Source organism: Notamacropus eugenii, chromosome 1, assembly GCF_028372415.1.
Source record: "Notamacropus eugenii isolate mMacEug1 chromosome 1, mMacEug1.pri_v2, whole genome shotgun sequence".
In the NCBI taxonomy this organism is placed as follows: domain Eukaryota; kingdom Metazoa; phylum Chordata; class Mammalia; order Diprotodontia; family Macropodidae; genus Notamacropus; species Notamacropus eugenii.
This window is the reverse complement of record NC_092872.1, coordinates 70,663,576-70,684,224: the sequence shown is the minus strand read 5'-3', so window position 1 is coordinate 70,684,224 and position 20,649 is coordinate 70,663,576.

The following is a 20,649-nucleotide window of genomic DNA, read 5'->3' as shown; positions in this document are numbered from 1 at the left end:
GCAATAAAAATTATATGTAATAAAAGACCATGGAAAGATAGATGAAAAGTTAATTAGAAACTAAATAATCTAATTTTAAGAATGAGTGGGTTGAACAACAAATCATAGAAATAACCAATCATTTCATTCAAGAGAATAACAATAATGAGACAACCTACCAAAATGATGGGATGCAGTAAAAGCAGTTCTTAGGGGAAGTTTTCAGTCTCTGAATTCTCAGCTGAATAAAATAGAGAAAGAGGAGATGAATGAATTGAGTCTGCAACTGAAAAAGCTAGAAAAAGAACCAATGGAAAATACCCAACTAAATATCAAATTAAAGATATTGAAAACCAAAAGAGGGATTAATAAAATGGAAATTAAGTAAACTATTGAATTAATAAATAAAACAAGAGCCAGTTCTATGAAAAAAATTGATTATCTTTTGATTAATTTGATTTAGAAAAAAGAAGAAAACCAAATTACCAGTATCAAAAATAGAAAAGGTAAGTTCACCTGCAATGAAGAGAAAATTAAAGCATTAGAAATTACTTTGCCCAATTTTATGTCCATAAAGTGGACAATCTTTGTAAAATGGTTGAATATTTGCAACAATATTGACTGCACAGATTAAGAGAAGAAGAAGTAAAATACTTAAAAAAAAACCCATTTCAAAAAAAGAAATTGAACAAACCATCAATGAACTCCCTAGGAAAAAAATTTTCAGGACCAGATGAATTAGGAAGCAAATTCTATCAAACATTTAAAGAACAGTTAATACCAATACTATACAGATTATTTGTGAAAATTGATGGAGTTCTGCCAGGAGGACTTCAGAAACACCTTGGAAGACTTATATGAATTGATGCGGAGCGAAATGAGCAGAGCCAAATGATCATTATGCACATTAACAGCCACAGTATGCAAGGACTGTTTCTAACAGACTTAGCCCGTCACAGCAATGCAAGAACCTAAAATATTTCCAAAGGACTCCTGAGGAAAAATGCAATCCACATCCAGAGAAAGAACTATAGAGTCAGAATGCAAAATGAAGCAGACTATTTTCTCTTTTGTTGTGCTTTAGGTTTTTCTCATGGTTTCTCCCATTCATTTTAATTTTTCTATGTAACATGACTAATGTGAAAATGTGTTTAATAAGAAGGTATATATCAAACCCATATGAGATTTCATGCCGTCATGGGGAAGGAGGAGGGAAAGAGGGGGAGAAAATTTTAAAACTTATGGAAGTTATTGTTGAAAGATAAAAGGAAATAAAATAATTATTAGAAAAGGAAAAAAAAATCCTGTTAACCAAAGTAATTTGGAATTACTCAAAGTAAGTAAACCATCCAAAGTCTTTAAAACAAAGACTTCATTACACCCCAATGAAGCCATTAATAAGAAAAATGTCCCTACATATTTCAAGAAACTTATAATAGCACTTTTTTTGTGATAGCTATGAATTAGAAACAAAGGAGATGCTTATCAGCTGGGGAATGAAATGAAGCATGAAACATGAAAGGCATCTAATACTGCTACTGTGCAGTAGGAAATGATGTGTTTCATGAATACAGAGAAGTATGGAAAGATCTTCTTGAATTGATGCAAAGCAAAGTCAAGCAAACTGTACAAATACATGGCAATTACAATTGAAAAGAAAAAAATCCCACACAAAAAATTAAAAGGACCTGTAACCAAATATCAATGATCATGACTGGAAACATGAGAAAAGGAAACATGAGAAAACATTCTCACCCTACCCCACTCAAGAGGTGAGATAGATGTCCACAGGTGTCATACATTGCACAATTTTTCCAAATGCATCAATCAGTTGTGCAGGCTTTTGTTCCCTAAAACAAGAAATATGATTTGTTACATGGGCATGGCTCTCAAGAATAGAGAGAGGGAGGGATAGATAGGATACCCTGGTGATGTAAGAAACAGAAAACATCAATAAAATTTTTAAAAAGAGAAAAATAAAGAAAATTAAGGTAGAAAGAGGTTCCATGACTGGTCCAATGCAACATAGAGAGGAAGCAGCAAAGCCAAAATTTTGTCTTCTGGGTCCACATTCAAGTTCCTTTCTATCAAACCACACTGTAGAGCTACATGTGCACTAGTGGAGGCAGTTTTCACACTGGGAGTTTCCTACACTGATGAAATCTCAGGTTTGGGACAAATAGCAATGAGTTCACTTCTCCTATCTTACTTTACAGAAAGCAATAATGCACTCAAAATGGGGGGGGAGGGGAGGAAGGAAGGGATATAGGCAAGAAAATCATCCATTTGCTACTACTTCTTTATTAGATTGAATGATAAATTATTGAATTTCCTTGGAACATCTCAGAAGATTTTCCATCTCACACTTATACCATCCTGGCATCAACTCCACAGACCAGTCAAACAGACAGAAAGTTACTGTTCTTATTTCCTGAGAGACTACCATTGATGTTACCCCTTGAAAACCAGGAGACTTTTATTTGGACAAATACCCTCCTTGTTACCTTCATAATAGCAAGAGCATATAAGAAACACAACTCTCCTAAGCACAGATGGCTTCCATCTGCATAAAGTGGAATTGCTTAGGAATGGTAGAGTATGGGAGTATTCCAGGTACACATTTTTCTAGAGCTACCACCACTCCCAAAAAGTAATTGGTGCATTCCTGTCAAGTACAGAATATCATACAAGAAGTCAAATTATTTTCCTGCGCATATGTAGTACATTTCACAGATTCCTAGAAGTGGAAGCATGTATTTTATATGTCAAAAATGGCCTCAACTTGCATGACTGTGAATCTTTTAAAAAGAACCTTCGGTGACATTAGATATCAGGTGTTTGAGGTATGTTTATTTTCAGTAGCAGTTTTCATAAATCAAAAGTGAGAAAATTCCTTTAATCTGTGAACCATGGAACACTACAGTCTCCAAGGAATTAAAAAAGATTTTCACTCAAAGGGCAAGGGCAGAGGAGGGGGAGAAGGGTGGATGTGAGATGGCTGCAAACACATAACAGATATGTGTGTGTTCGTCCTTCGTTGCCGAAGAAGACCATGACATCAGAGAAATAAGGACATAACTTGTACTTGACTTTGTTTTGAGTGAGGGAGGGCTGTGCAGGTCATCAGCCTCTCTTCTTCTCCAGAGCCATCTGAATCCAGTGACCACATATTCATCAGGATGACTGGAGATGACCCAGCATGAGGCAATTGAGTTTAAGTGACTTGCCCAAGGTCACACAGCTAGTGAGTGTCAAGTGTGTGAGGTGAGTTTTGAGCTCAAGAACTCCTGACTCCTGCACTGGTGCTCTATCCACTGCACCACCTAGCTGCCTAAATACATAACAAATAAGGACTTAAGAAGGAGAACTACAGTGAAGGATGCTATCAAAGAAACAGACATTTGAAAAAGAAGGTGGGATGGTCATGAGGCAAGTGTGACTACTATTGGATGAACAGGTTGGATATTCTACATCTTCAAGATGTCATGAAAAATCAAGGGAAAGCCTCAGCAGCATGTTGAGTGGGTCTAATGGCCATCTTATGGGAGTTCATGGATGACAGTCTCATGGGAAGGGCAAACATAGATAGGCTGTGATCCACATCGTTGTAGAAATCATTCACAACAATGAAATTCCAGATCCCTTTAGAGTATTAGAAGACATAGGCAATGAGATGGGTCAGTGACATCATGAGGTATTCCGATATGTGCCACATTCTCAAAACCATGCAAAAACAAATATAAATTGCTGGTAACTGCTTTTCCTTTAAGGAAGTTCTTGAATACAAGCCAATGCATGTACTATTGTATGCATATATACATGTGCACAGAAACCACCAAAAAGATTTTTGTCTCAAAGTATTAATATTTTTGCTGTTCTATATAATAAAGTCTTCTTTGTGTGCTTATGGGGTTAATTCAAAAGGGTTATTGCCTAACAACCACACAGAAGTCAAATCTCATCACCTTCAGCAGGAATAATTTATGGTTTAATCTTACATGCAGGCGTATTAAATTAGTATTACTCATCAGAACCCGCTTATTAATAAAACAAGCCGAATTAGCCACCGGAGAATCATATTTGGAAATTCAATGACAATTTTACATTTTTAATAAAGGCTCAGAAATATTATTGCAGAGCAGGTGGTACAGAGAAATGTGGTCAAATTTGACATTCATTAATAATTGAAGTGTGGAACGTGACAGAGGTGAAAATTGATATTGATTTTTTCCTCTAATATTTGGAGGAGTTCTAAAAAGTAAATAAAATGAGATAACAAGACATATCGAGTCTTACTGATTTCTTGGATCATCTCCTCTCATACGCATACACATATAGCACTCTTTTCTCCAGCATATTTTGAATAATTCAATGCCCATAGTCTTTCCAGTTCAATGCATTATAAAACACACTCAAGCTGAGTTTCAATCATATTAGACTGAAAGCTGAATTTTTTATGAAGGATTATTTAAAACAAAATGTGTCTTGGGCCCTACAGCCTCTGAAACCAAACAAGCCTGAGAGTTCAGTAAGGAAATGTCAACACTGTGGAGAATTTTTTGATTCAAAAAATTAAAGGAATCCTGTTTGATGTATATTAACCATATCAATATTAACAGCCTTCTGCTGAATTTCAGAACTGATTCAAGAGAGGTGGTATTGGTCTTGTATTTTAACTAGTTGTGAGAGCTCTGAAATACTTGTTCTTGGGCTGAACTTGACCTGCCTTTGGGAAAGTGCCATCCATTTTGAAAAGCCCAATTCAAGCGGACAGCTCTTCATGCTCTCCCTCATTGCTTATGTGGCCTTGGAAAATGAACAGCTCTCTAATAAAAATGTTATCACTGAGGATGACTCTCTTTGAAAGGAGAATCTTTTTGCTTCCAGACTGAGGAAATCCTGACATCTCTATGACCATCCATTAAGCCCTCCACAGGCACAGTATTTTTTGATGTAGTCATAGTTTAGTGATTGACTCCAACATAGGAGCAATGACTTATTCCTTTCTGTTTCTTCATTAATAGATGGGCAAGGAAGGTTTTCACTTACCTAGTTTAGGATTGTAGGATCCTATTTTTAGAATTGACAAGGACCTTAGAAATCATCTAGTCTTCTCGTTATAAGGATTAGGAAGATGAGACCCTGAGAAATCAGGTGATTTTTCCAAGGGAAGTGAAAAGGCCAGAATGAATGGGTTCTCTGACTTCCACTAAGATTGGTGTTCTTTCCACTGTACTACCTCCCACTAAAGATGTCACAAAAATTGCTTTTTACATTCTGATAGGTATTAAGGACAACATTCCCAGATGATGAAAATGAGACCCAGAGAAGTGAAGTAACTTATCCAAGGTCACACAGGTCCTGTGACTACACATACAGAATACATTTGACTATATTTCTTTTTCTTGATTGATAACTCTTCAGTCCATCTCACTTAGGGTACACTTCTTCATACATACTATATATCTAAGATTCTGAAGGTTACCTGGCAGGATAAGGTACCAGACATCGAAGTCCTTGCTCCAGCTGAATTGCCAAACTAAGCTTCAGAGAGCGTATCTCCGATGGTCTGACCATGTTGTTCAAATGCAAAACGTACGCTTGCCAAAAAGATTATTTTATGGGGAACTTGCATGGGGAAGGTGATCACATGGGGGCTGGAAGAAGCAATACAAGGACACTCTGAAGGTCTCTCAAGAATTTTGGATTTGACTGTGTAACATGGGAGATACTGGCACAGGACTGCTCAGCATGGTGTGCCCACATCAGAAAGGGTGCTATGCTCTTTGATCAAAGCAGAGTTGAGACAGCACAAAGTAAATGTAGGATGTGCAAATTTCTGATATCCACCCCAAATATTCACACAGACTACCTGTGCCCAGCCTGTGGTAGAGCATTCCAAGCTCATATTGGTCTGATCAGTCACAGTCGGAGACACTGAAATTTCATTTTATCATGGTGGTGTCATTTTGTTCCTCTTCAAAGATTAAGGATAACGATCAACTATATCTATGTCTACACAAACACGCATTCATATATGTATACATATCCATACACACGCACATTCATATTTGCAGAATATATAATGCATGAATACATTCATCTATAGGCGTGCATTGAGGCAGCCAAATGGCACAGTGGATTGAGTACCAATCCAGGAGTCAAGAATCGTGATATTCCTGAGTTCAAATCTGGCCTCAAACACTTAATTAGCTGTGTGTTCTTAGACATGTTACTTAACCTTGTGTGCCTCCGTTTCCTCATCTGTAAAATGAAGTGGAAAAGGAAATGGCAGTATCTCTGCCAAGAAAACCCAAAATGGGGTCACAGAGAAACAGACACAACTGAAAATGACTGGACGACAATGCTTGCCTTTACACATATAGTATAGTAAATGCACTTTGATATAGTATAAGACACACACTGCATAAAGTGAAGGGAGAACCAAGGTAAATATCTAGATAAGTCTGTATAAAAAAAGAGCAGTGTAAAGAACACTGAACTGAGTTCAGGATGGCCTCGATTCAAATAGTAGCTTTGCTTCCTATTTCTTGTTTTAGCTTTAGGTAAGTCATGTTGACTCTCTGGAATTCATTTTCCTCATTTATAAAATGAAGTGGTTAAACTTTATTTATTCATTCACTCATTTATCTATGCATTCCGTTGACAAACACTTATTAAATATATAAATTTTGTGACAGGTACAATGTTAAAGGTTAAAGATACAAACAAAATAAATGAAGCAGTGACCCTTAATGCCCTAAGAAGCTCGTATTCTACAGAAGGGGAATAATAATGATATAAGTAGAAAATTAAATTTTATACACACACATACTTACACAAACACAAATATGATATATGACATACACAGCATATTTTTTACAAGTATTATATATAAGATCTACACAGATTTCCATGGGTAAGGCACTACTAAAATGTGTGTGTGTTTGTGTGTGTGTGTGTGTGTGTGCATGTGTGTGTGTGTGTGTGTGGTGGTGGTGGAAACGAATCAGGATTGGCTTCCTTTCGGAGATGATAGTTGAGCTGAGGTTTGAAGGAAGCATGTGGTTGTTAGCTAGCAGTAGGAAAACAAAACAAAGCAAAACGTTGAATTCAGAGTCCCAGGACTAAGATAAGATTCTTGTTCTGCTACTTTAAATCTGCATGACTTTGGTCAAGTTACTTAATGTGTCTAGGACTCAATTTCCTCATCTATTAAGTGAGGAGGGTAGACTAGATCAGTGTTTCTTAAACTTTGGCCTTGAAACCCCATATAGGGTCACAAAAAATTTGGCAACGGTAAAAGATTTCTCAATGCGCAGAACTGAAAAATTAGTTAAAAATAAAATGCACAATGAATCCAAGGTATTTCTGGCAGTGCTTTCCCATGTTGCACTGCACTTCAGTTTTGGTTCTGAACACAAAGTATGTGCACTTTGTACCATGCATGCCCTTAGGCCTTGTAGCACCAAGGAATGTAGCCTAAGTGTGAAAAGGGGTCACATGTGGAAAAAAGTTTAAGAAGCCCTGGCCTAGACTAATTATTCAGGTCTCTTCTAAACTTTAATATATGACCCTAGAAAGTCGGGGATTATTGAACAGAGGTAAGGAAAAAGAGTCTTCTAGACTTGCAGGGGTAGCTGATGCAAAGATAGGCAATAGAAGATGAAATGTAGTATATGAGATGTAGCAAGTAGGCCAATTTAGCTGAAACATGATGCATGAAAAACAGAAAAATGCAATAAACCTGGGAAAATAGTAAGAGCCAAATTATGTAGAATTTTCATGATATCTTAACCTTGGTGCAACAGACATTGACTGCAGCATTTCTCAAAGGAGACACTGACATGGTCAGAAACGTGCTTTAGATATGTCAATTTGGCAGCTGTGTGGAGGTGAGATTGGAAAAGTGAGAAACTGGAGACTGAAAGTATTGCTTTATTTAAGTGCATCGCTGTACACTTAAGTGTATAGCAATAGCCCCAGTGAGTGGTGATTAGGGCTTTAACCAGAGTGGTGGCTATGTGAGTGGGGAGAAGTAAATATATATGAAATGCATTGTGGAGATAAATACAACAAAATCTGGGAGTGGATAGAATGTGGACAGTCCCTTCCAGCTCTGGGTACCATAGTTCATGACCTTTATAGGGAATGCAATCAACAAGTCCTATAGGAATGCAAAAACTGAGAAACTAGGATGAACTAGAGCAATTGAGGGAGACTTCATAGTATGGAATCTGATTTGGAATTTGAAGGATGGGTGGGATTAGGCAGAGAAAAAGAGGAGGGGGTCGGACATCAAAGGAAGGAGGAATACTCCTGACAAATCAGGAGTGAGAACTAAGTATCCGCCATCATTCATGAGATCAGGCTAGTTAAAGCAGGAAAATGGTGCTACAGAGTGGCATGATCCTAGATTTTTTTCCTGGGAGAAACCTTAGAGAGCCTGCCATTGAACCCCATCATTTTAAAGATGAAGAAAATTATGCCCAGAGAGATTAAGGGATGTGCTCAAGATCTCACACACAGTAAGTGGCAGAGGCAGGAAGATTTCTAATTCTCTGTTCTGAGCTTTATTTTTACTTCATGATGCTTGTCTTACAGAATCACAAAGGGAAAAAGGTAGAAAAGGAGAGGTGAGGCCATATTCCAAAGTATCTCAAATTCTTCTGTGTGGTAGTGTGCTACAATGGAAAGAAGAATGGATTTGATGTCAGATGAATATGAGGTCAAATCCTATTCACGTTACTTTAACTGATAGTGTAAATTTGGTCATCATTTTACCTTCTCTGCACTTCAGTTTCCTCCAATGTTAAGCGAGAGAGATTTCCTAAATAATCTCTAGAGACTCTTCCTGTCTAAACTCTGTGATTATTATACAGACAGTGGGGATCCATTAGAAGTTTTCCAACAAAGGTGCATCTAAAAAAATTGGTGTCTTGGGAAGACTGGTCTAGAATTGGCATGCATGGTAGATTAGCTGAGGCAGGGAGATGCACAGGAAAGTATAATAAAAAACTACGGGAGCAGAATCAGAGCTGGAGGTGGAGGGAGAGATATGGATCCTATATGACTGTGTGCCTTTCCTTCTTCAAAGAGCTTTCCAGAAATCAAAGAGAACAAAGGATATATGGAGTAGTTTCCCTTGTAGATGCGTATGTCTGATCTGCTATACTACAAGGAGCCAAATATAATTGCCTTTTTAGCTCACGCACCTCCTCTGGATGAAGGGACTGAAAGAAAATGGGGTACACTTACATATAGACCAAATCTAGGCAGAAATACTCCTAGGTTTGTATGGGGTGTGTAGGTATGTACACTCACATATGTGTTTAAACTGCCTTTTGTGGTTCCAGATTAACATCTTTATTCATAGATAGGGGCATAGAGAACATTTATTGGCTCCAGTTATTTGATGTTCTCTTTCTCCTTATTACTTACCACCAAGCAGGTAACTATTTGTAGGTCCCTTTGACAGTGTGAACAGAGGAAAATGGCTGATGCGGTACCTTTCACTTTGCAAAAGTGAATTTAAATTGACTTCAGTAGCCAGAATTAATGAAACTGAGCTAAATGACTCAAAAGGTTTTCTACAAGGTATTTTGTTTTAATTAGCAATAGGGCAGGAAATGTGAGTCATTAGAGATTTTTTAAAATGTTACACCATATTGCTCTCCTGTTTTTAATCTAGGATTGCCAATGGCAAAAAAAGGTTAGCTTGCTATTACCTTACTGTTTTAGTGTAGTTTTTAATGTATGTCAGCTTTGTTTTCATAATATTAGCAATTATTGCATATTTAAAAATCAGAGAACACAATCAAATTAGATGTTCAGAAAAAGTAAGTATCTTATTGAAAATGGTTTCTTTCTCAGGTGAGTGAATTTTTGCACCTGTGTAAGTGGTCCAAAATATACCTTGAAATGGGTGCAACGATAAGCATGCAGGCTCTGAAATCTAAGATCCCAAGGTCACATACTGCCTCTCATACTTGCTACCTTTTGTGATTTTGGACCAACCACTTCAAAGAGTCAGTCAGTACACATTTGTTAAGTGTTTACTGTATATGAGGTATTGGGATACAAAAACAAAAGTATAAAAGGTGTATATGTATTTATCTATATATATGTTCATATACATAGATAACCACCTAGATACATATGTATATACACACATATATGAATACACATATATATTATATATATATATATGAGATGAATGAAATGTAGTTTTGAGTGTAAGCATCTTAGCAGCCAGGGTCACAGAGTATAGTAAGGACTTCATTTAACTTCTCAGAACCTCAGTTTCCCCAGCTGAAGGATTTGGACTAGATAGACTTCCAGATTTAGACCCATGATCCTAAACAAACTTTTTAAGACAAATCCAACTGAGTATACATGTGTGGGGAAAGGGAGTGCTAGTATGTCATGTTTCCCCTTTTTCCTATTTTTTTCTTCTTGGTGATGGGAAGATAATTCAGCACCAGCTGAGATATACATATCAAGACAGTGGAACAGATCCGGGTCAAGCCAAGAGAAGAAATTTACCTCTAGAATTCATCTAGAAAGAAAACTTGCCATCCAGCAGCTTCCAATTTTGATTAATCATTTTGATTGTTTCTATGCTCCAGGTTTTTATAAATTTGACTCAGTTTCTAAAATGTGTTGAGAAATGAGGCCTTTATCAAAGAAATTTGATGAAAAAAAAATTTATATAAGCTTCCTTGTCTATTGGTACCTTTAAGTAAAATGTAGTTTCACTGATTATCTCTCAAATAGGTCTAATTTTGCTTTAACTTTATCTGAGATCATGATTGTCACCCCTGCGCTCTTCCTTTCAGCCGAAGTACAATGGATTCTCCTCCAGCCCTCATTTGAACTATTCTGTCCCATGTGTGTCTCTTGCACATAACATATTATTTAATTCTGGTTTCCTATCTGTTCTGCTATGTGATCCTATTCCATGGCATAGCTCATCCCATTCATATTCACAGTTATGATGATTACTTGTGAATCCTCCATTTCCTTCTGTTCATCATTCTCTCTCTTTCCATCCTGTCCCTCCTCACAAGTCTTTCTTGCTTTTGAACATTGATGAATAATTGAGCTGTCCATCAGCACCAACTTAACTCCGTGCCAGTAAAGGGTCCACTGTAATCTCTTTCTAATCTCTTGTCCAAGTCTTTTATTGAAAGCTCCCAAAGCTGCTGCTGCTGCTTCTTTCAGGGTCACCTCCAAAGTCCACTGCTCGTGCTCCTGCTACTCTCTAGGTCTTTGCTTACTCTAGCGTTACAGACTAAATTAACCTCTTAGGTTGTCTTAGGCTGAAAAAATGTCTCCCTATGACCTTTTGTTGACTCTACCACTCCAAAATTTGATTTGAGGCATTATTTTAAAGTTGTTGGTCAGGGCATGTTTGGAGAATTTAGTTGGGTCCTAGCCTGTACTCTGCCCCCTCAGCTCTGCCCCACCCACCCTCCTCAGACTACTATTTATTTCTAACATCCACAAGCATTGCCTGGCCTTTTGATCTCCTTTCTCCTCATCTTCCTGTTTAAGAACACTACCTCATTTTTAAGATCTCAAATACTGAGTTTCCTTACCACAACTAATCCCTATATATAATCATGACAATTTATTATACCACTTCCAAAGTATATAATAAATGCAATATTTAACTTTCAAATCTGCCCTGCTAGTCTATGATTCCTTCAGCCTTCCTTCAATTTCTGTACGTATGGACCCTTTTATGAGTGGATTTATTTTGAAATGGCTTCATTGCAGAGGTGAATTTTAAGAAGTTTTCAAGGAGAAAAGGTGCACAATAATGAGTGTGTCCCAGGCAGGTGTAGAGGTAGAATGCAATGTGTTTGTGTGAATGGTTGAAGTTATTGAGTACACTTAATTATCTATATCAGAAATCATGGCCTAGGAGATGAGGAAAATTAATTAAATAAACAGAAATATGACTGGCAGTGAACAACTGGAGGGAAAAAAACACCTTCAAATTATATTCTCAAACTTTTGAATTTGGTAAGGTGCAACTGAAAGCTTCCACAAGGTTATGAAAGAAGGAACTCGTGAATAAGTTGTATTCGATGAAAATAAAAATTTGATGAAATGGTTAGGCAGTCTGTTGTATATTCCCAAGAGAGCATTGTTCTTGTTTCTCACTAGATTAACCCCAAGGTTACTCAATAGTGGACATATGTATGTATGTCCACATGCAAATACATATGTGTATGTATATGTACTTATACATGTGCCTATGCATACATATAAACACAGAAATAAACACGTGTGTATATGTATATCTATATGTGTATGTCTATATATGTGTGTGTGTATTTATATAAAAATAGTAGTCTTCAGTGATTTCAAGTCAACAGGGCTTATGAACTATATTATGATATATTGAAAGAATAGGGAAGTACGATTATTGACAAGTTACCTTCAATATGATTTTCTTTATCACGTCCCAATTTACTATCTCAACTTTATTGATATAAGTAAGCAGAATAAGGGAATACCCCTTGTTTTGACATTCTGCCATTTTTTAAACATTTGTTTCCAGTTCTGCAGGAAGCATTTAAATAACTAAAAAAACAAACAAACTACAAAACCCTTAATTATTTTCCTCAACCTCAGGATGATGTGAAGCAGAGAATGAAAGAGAAGTCACCTAACTTTATGGTAATTTAATCAATCTGCGAGGCCATGCTATTTGTAACATGATATGAAGAGCCAAGGAAAATGGAACAGAGAGCCAAACACATTTATAGGGACGTGATTTCATTCTGATATCTTCCTGTCCTTTCAGGAAAAGGATCTTTTCTTATTACCATTTGCATTCCCCTCATGACCTAAAATAGGTGTTGTAAAGAGAAAGTATTCAGTTTATTCACTTCCATTCCGAAGCTCTGAATAGTGTAAAATACATGACGTTCAAATGACAATACAAAAAAATCAAACCCATATCAACTACTATTATCTTACAATTTGTAATAACATAAGGTCCATGCCTTTCCTTTCCCTGGTTAAAACAGAAAACTGAGACTTATCTTTGTTTTACTATTTATTTCATCCACAGAGTGCCCAGAGCTACTCAGCAACCAAAAGGGAGAACCACTAACCCTCAGTGTCTGTCTTCACCAATGAAAGACAACCACCTATGGAGAGCAATGTAACAGCTGCTCAATAGTACAGAGCCAAATTAAATGGCAGTTTAGAAGAGGAAGTGGAGGATGATAACGCACAGTTGAAATGGCAATCAGAATTAAATAGGTGTATTATAATGACTGAAGCTGCATGAAACTTCTCAATCTCATCCCCAAAAGAGTCTGATCACATTTTGCTCTTCTGTCCTTGTGTTCTTGGAGTAAGTTTTGATATCACTGCATGATCCATTGATCATTGGCACTGGTTAAGCAGTTCATTTAATAGGTGCCTAAAAATTCATTAATTTAAAATTCAAATTGAGCCATCACACATTATCATTCAAAGGCTTTGCCAAATAGCAAAGTGTGTCTAGTGTATGCTGCCTTCTAACATAGATCTCTGGGATCATTGGAATATCTACATGGTCTTCTCCTTCTCTCTTCTAGAATAGCTTATAAGTAGAGAAAAATAAGAATTATTCAAGTTTTTATGAACTCTGAAATAACAAGTACACTTGAATCACAGTTTCTAGTAGATACTGCATTGAAGTTAATACTGAGACTAGATGGTAAATAAAATATCTTGTTGGGAATTTAAGGGATATGCTCACACTAAATTAATAGGGAGGAGAAGACCCCTTGGATTTAGTTACTCTGAATCCCAAACTTTTGATTCAATCAATATGATATGCGTGTTTGAAGTATACATATTTATATAGGCATATGTGATCTGCATCTGTGATTTCATTGTCTTAGGGAATTCCTCATACAAAACATTCCGCCACCAATTCAGATTTTTAACTTCTCTGAAATTTGTAGTCTAAGAATTCATTTCTAGAAGAGATATTATGTGACTTGGCCATTGTCACACAGCCCATATATGAGAGAGATGAGACTTGAACCTCTGTCTCTTCCTGATTCTAATGCTGGCTCTGTAGCCACTACACCATATACATTGTCTGTGGGTCTCTGTTCTTTCTATAGCTTACTCTTTCTCTCCATATCAACAAATGAACATTAAGTGCCTACTATAAGGCACTTACTATATTGCATTATATATATACATATATGGTCACCTATACATCTATGTATACATAGACCCATATGTGTATATGTATGTGTATGCACACATATGTGTATGCATGTGTGCATATATGTGTGTATATCTATATCTGTCCATAAATAACTGTCTCTATCTTTATCTCTATCTATATAGTGTATCTCCAAGAGCAACTGGAAAGGTACATTAGTATGGGTGTAAATAGTTTGCAACATATTACTTGCAGAGTAAAAGATGATTCATGGAGTGAAAGATATGAGTGATAAAGAAGATGAAAAGGTATGTGATAAGAACAGGTCATCTGCTTGTTTTCTTACAGTCTTATGCCATAACTTTTTAGCCTCTTTGTTGCTCATGTTTTTTACTCCACAAGTAGTATACTGCAGCCTATTTCTATCCATAATGCATCTTTCCAAATGTCCTTGGAAATACTTGCAATTTTCATCTTTCTGAGATTATGATGTTCTATAACATTTCAAACAATATCATCACCAATAGGGAATGTCAGTGGTAAAGACACGGACATTTGTGGTAGTGAAGTTTTAAGGACATTAAAAGCATTCCACAGTTTTCCAGAGGTAATCCAACCCAGTCTCCTCTTGTCAACTCTATGTCTGTTCTGACACTTTCTGACTTCGTTTCTGTATTCCTAGAGCTCACGACAGTGTCAACATTAGTGCCAACATCAGTGATATGCACTTGTAAACTAATCCAATGAAATCAAATTCTCTTAATAGAAAACTTTGAATATTTTTCTTTTATTTGTTCATTTTTCTTCCTTTTTTCCTTTTGTTTCTTTTTTCCCTTTATTTCTTTGATTTCTTTTGTTTTTTTTTTTTTAAACAAAATCAACCACTCATTAAACACTAATGAGCATTATATTATCACATAGAACTGGACAGAATCACAAAATCTACTTTGTCCTATACTCTCATTTCATAAATGAAAAAAATGAGGCCCAGCACTCACTAGATCTTCTGAACTGGATCTTCAAAGCAAGGGTATTTTCTACTACTATTACTATTGCTCCTGTTGCTGCTGGTGCTGCTGCTACTACTACTACTACTATCACTATTACCACCGTCACCACCACCAAACTAACATTTATATAGTCTTTACCATGTGCCAGGCACTGTTACGAGATTTAAAATTATTTACAACTACTATCTCATTTTATCCTCATGGTGATCTTGAAAGGTAGGTGCTATTATTAGCTACATTTTACAGATGAGGAAACTGAGGTAAACAGCAGTTGACTTCTCCAGGATCTGAGTATGGATTTGAACTCAGGTCTTCTTGAATCTGGGCCCAATGCTCTATCCAATGACCCAATTAGCCACCCCATTTTAATGAAGTTATACAAAAAAACCCCAAGACCTTTTACCTGCTTTTATAAACTTTTGAGTGATATTAAATTTATAAATACTAGACAAAACAACAAATTAGTTGTGTTTTAATGATGCATAAATTTGATTAAAATTGCCCAAAATTTTCTTTTGGATTCTACATCATACATGGAAAATGAGGTTGTACTACATCAAGGTATTTAGTATTTACCTCTAGAGAATAAGACAATAACTATAAAGTCATCAATGATTTGAAAGCAATCTTAGAAGTCATTCAACACAAGGCTCTAATTTAATAGATGAGAAAACCAGTGCTTGGAAAAGTTCAGTAGTTTGCCAAGATCATCACCTCACTACTAGCTCCAGGAATCTGAGGGCAGAAATCAAGGATAGAAGAGGAACTCAAATTCCTTAATTTCTCAAATTTCCCAAATTCCTAGATTAAAGGTATTTACATTATGCCCTTCTTGGCATGGACCAGGGTCTATCGTGGTGACAATGTGAGTTTTTAGATTATTTCAAATATTTGTATCTCAATGGGAAAGCATAGACCTCATTAAATAAGGTTTGGGAAAATTGTACATGTTCTTGTGTTTTGTTTTATTTTGATTTTGAGGTAGGATATTGGGTAAAAACCTGGATTTGAAAGAAAAAAGAGCCAGAGCAGTGTGTTTTAGTCCAGAAAATATTTTCAAGTTGACATTTTTAAAGAGCGCCTTGTGAATTTCAATTCAGTTTCTTGGAAAAACATTTCTACTAAATAAAGAGGAATGTCTTTTGTTCCTTGAGGACACTACATCAAGATGTTTCACTGACTTTAGGAAAGTAAAAATCAGAGAGAAAGAAAGGAAGAGAGGAAGGGAGGAAGGAAGGAAGGAAGGAAAGAAGGAAGAAAGAAAGGAAGAAAGAAAGAAGAAAGAAAGAAAGAAAGAAAGAGAGAGAGAGAGAGAGAGAAAGAAAGAAAGAAAGAAAGAAAGAAAGAAAGAAAGAAAGAAAGAAAGAAAGAAAGAAAGAAAGAAAGAAAGAAAGAAAGAAAGAAAGAAAGAAAGAAAGAAAGAAAAGAGAGTAAATTATGGCAATTCCTTCTCCAGGCATCAGGAGCAGTAATTCTCTGTATTTGTAACATCTGTTTTTGTTGCAGTAAACAAGGAGCAAACATTTAACAGATTAAGCTCAGTGTTTTATCCACTGAGTTACTCATACTCTCAGGACTCCATGTGACAGTTGCTTATTTCAGTCAATAAAACCATTGTTCCTAAGTGTTCTGTTTGTTTCTAATTCATTTAGGGAGGTAATTTCTGACCTGTTGGATGGATGCGGTATTAGTTGTGATCTCTTTGCTTTCAAAAAACAACTGAATTATCCAAAGTTCTCCAAGAATGTTTTGCCATAGACAATTTTTCCCTACTCTTTGAAATGAGAAGGGAGTGTCTTTGTTTTTACTTTGGTTTTGTTGGATGTTTTTTTTTTTTTCTGTGTGGTGGTGTTTGTGGGGGGGAGGGGTTGTTGGTCTTACGTTCATGCTTTTCTATATGAATTCTGTTCTGGGTCTCATGTTTATTAAATCCTGTCTTCTAACCAAAAAATATCCCTACTGAGCTCCTGCAAAAGTGAAGCTTCCTGACACTGTACCCTATAACCAGTCAGCTATTCCCCTGGGGTATTCTGATTCAAACTTTGGTTGCATCTCTCTGACATGACAAAAAATAAGATATTCTTCCTTTCTGCAACCTGTACTATACAGCACTCAGTATGTGGGAGGTAGTCCATACCACCCTGTCCCCAGTATCCATCTGAGCATGCTCAGGGGGACGCTGACAGTCTTCTATGGAGAGATCTCTTAGAGGCAGATTGACAATATCCGTGCAGTAGATCAGCCTAATAACAAACACACATGGCTCTTGCTTATGCCTCCCTGAACTCTGATAATGGGCAATGACAGGAACTGGATCACAAGGTTGAACCCAGCAGGGATAATTTTCTACTATATGTGGCATGACTATGCCTAGGGTCATATAATATATCTTGCTGAACATTTATCTTCTCCTTTATGCCACACAAACTGAAGGCTGTCCCTTTCTGGAACAATAAGCTCTCTGGCTTGCATTTGGCCAGGACAGAAGCAAAGCGGATGCTGCCAGTTATAGACTGAAAATTGCGCCTTGGGTTCTCTGACCAGTATAAAATTGGATCTTTCCTTTCTGCTTCATGTTTAACCAAGGTGAGCCAGTCTAACGTGGGCCTGCCAACACAAGGGATTGTGGGAATAACAGACGTGTGCTATTGCTGTTTTGAGTGCTTTTCAACAATCTGGGAAAATTCGCATCATCATTGTCATTATTCAGAACGTCTATTGCACTCTGGAGCTTGCCAGTGCTTTGGAGTCATTGATAGCGAATCCAATTTACCTAAATGTGCCTTATACTCAGATTAATTTCTTCCCAGGATTGTGAAGGAGGAGTTCAATTTAACCCAGAATGCAAACCCCAGTGTGCCCATCTCCACAGCAAAAACCCTCCCACACACTTCCCACATAGTGAGAACAAGTTTCTGATCCAAAATCAAGAACACCCAAGAGGATAGTGGAACTAGCAATATATGCCAAGTTTTCATGATAATTAGAGTTTGCATTTAAAAGACTAACCCTGTACTGAGGCAAGGGGAGCGAAAAAAAACATTATAAGGGGGAAAACTATTTGGGGGTGAAAAAAACCCCACCCTTCTTCAAGAATGCTAAAGGAAATAACAGTGTATTTGCCATAAATAGGTGTAAGACTTGACCCATGGTTCACCAGCCTTTTGCTGAGGAATTTTAATACTACAGTTCAAAGAAATTTGTAGATAGACACATATCACAAGATTATGTATTTAGAACTGAAAAATAAGCTTACCAGTAATATGGTGCAGTGGAAAAAAATGTTGAATTTGTAGTTAAAGGCCCTGAGTTCAGATTCTGGCTCTGCAATTCATTACCTTTGTAACCTTGACCAAGACAATTCTTTTAGCTTCACTTTTGCCAACTATAATAATATGGGGGAGGGGGAATCCAGATGACCTTTAAGGTCCCTAAATCTAGTATTCAATTCAATTAATTCATTAGAATTAGAAGAAGAAAATTAGGCCCAGAGCACTTAAGTAACTTTTAAATTTACCCAGGTAGTAAGTTATAATACCTGGATTTGAACCCAAGTCCTTTGACTATAAATTCAACATGCGTTCTTCCATAACATGCTACCCTTAAAGTCCTTTCCACTTAAGGAAATGTTGGCTTGCTACCCTTAAAGTCCTTTCCACTTAAGGAAATGTTGGCTTGAACTGGTTCATAAGAGCCAATTGTTAAATTTTCATTGTGAGCATTTATCTACCCTTAATCACTAAATGCTACAAATAAGAGGTTGATTTGTTTTGTTGATTGTCTAGACTTACACGCTGACAGAAATAAATGTTAGTAATACAGACCAGACTTGAACCTATGGCTTATATACATTTTTTTTCAGAAAGCTTTTTGTTAAACATTTACCAGCACATTCCCGTTTTCACATCCATATCTGATAACCATGGGCTTAATGTCTACAAATAGCTATGTGCTTTTTATCCTGGATAAAAGGTTGGTGAATTACAGCCCAGGCTGGAAGGTAAAGGTGGTAAATAGAAGCATCAGAACTTGAACTCAAGTCCTTGAATTCCAAATCCAGCAAACATTCCACTGTAATATGTTACCACAGCTTTTCAGCCTTCCATGGTCAACCCTGATTTCTCTTTTCAATAATAAGAAAGCTAAAATACATACTAGCAATCCATTAGATGCATGAATGATATTTGTGTGTGTATACGTATGTATAATGTTCATATGTATCTATATGTATGTCTATATAATTGTATATGTTATTTATTTAAAATTAAAATGTTTGGATGTTAGCAATTTCCTAGAGGTTATCTTAAAGACCACAGGAGTGACCAGACCACTGATAGCCTAAGGTTTTGACTCCTCCTGTATTGACACAACACAAGGACCTTGTTTTTATTATTGTTACAATAAGTACAATAGGTAAGCAAGCTTATATTTATACGGGTTCAGTCACAAAGTGATGAAGTGACATTTCCAGAGTTAGAGGAGCTGATCAAAGAGAATCCAAGATCATTGAGTTCCTAATTTATAAGTCCCGTGGATTATTATCTAAAATGTTGATAGTACAGTAACTCTTAACTAAACACTAGGTGTGAAGGATTTTCTCTCCAGAGTTTCTTAGATAAACCTCTCTGATAACAGCTGAATACTTTATCTTTTTAACAGTGTCAGGTATGGAAAAGTCAAATAGGCAACAAATTTCCCTGTCATTGATTTGGCTATGAGACATATCTTTCCATTGCATATTCATTTGCTGTTCTTTTTACAGACATTTAAGTTTCTCTGTCTTTTGTTTAGATTACCTTTTAAAGGGAAAATCTTAGTCTAAGTTTCACTCAGTGTCAGGAGTTATATTTACATGTTGCCAAAACAATCTACTGAAAGGCTTAAAAAAATCTTACAATGTGTTTGTCTTATCAAAAGTCTAATTTGACTAGTATTTTTCCTGCCTACTCAGTTGTCCATCTGGTGCCATGATGATATAGAGATAAGATGGCTATGACCTAGTCCTGCCTAAATCAGGGGTTCAGAGACTGAGAGGGACAGTTGAGTAAAATGAGAAATACATGGATTTGACAGGGAGTTAGATACAGGTATGGAGTGGGATTGAAGGAATCAAGGAATGAAAAGTTGATCACTTGGGGATCTGTGATTGTGTTCTCAAAGAATGACTATGTCTATATGGCCTTTGTTCCCCCTCCATCCAAAAACAAAAAGAAAAAAAAATAGATGGCCCTATGTTTTAGAGCCTCAGTAAATAAATAAGATTGACTGAAAACTATTCCAACTAATTATACAGAAATTTATCTGAATTATAGATTACTTTCTGTCACCTTCTCTACTCCATTAGCATGAATAATCTAAAATTAGCTAGCACACTCATTCTTCTTTAATCTTGATTTTGGAAAAAGCCTATGATTATGTTGGAAAAAGAGAAAACTTCCACAAACTTCCTTTCTAGTCTTTCTTTTTTATTTAAGA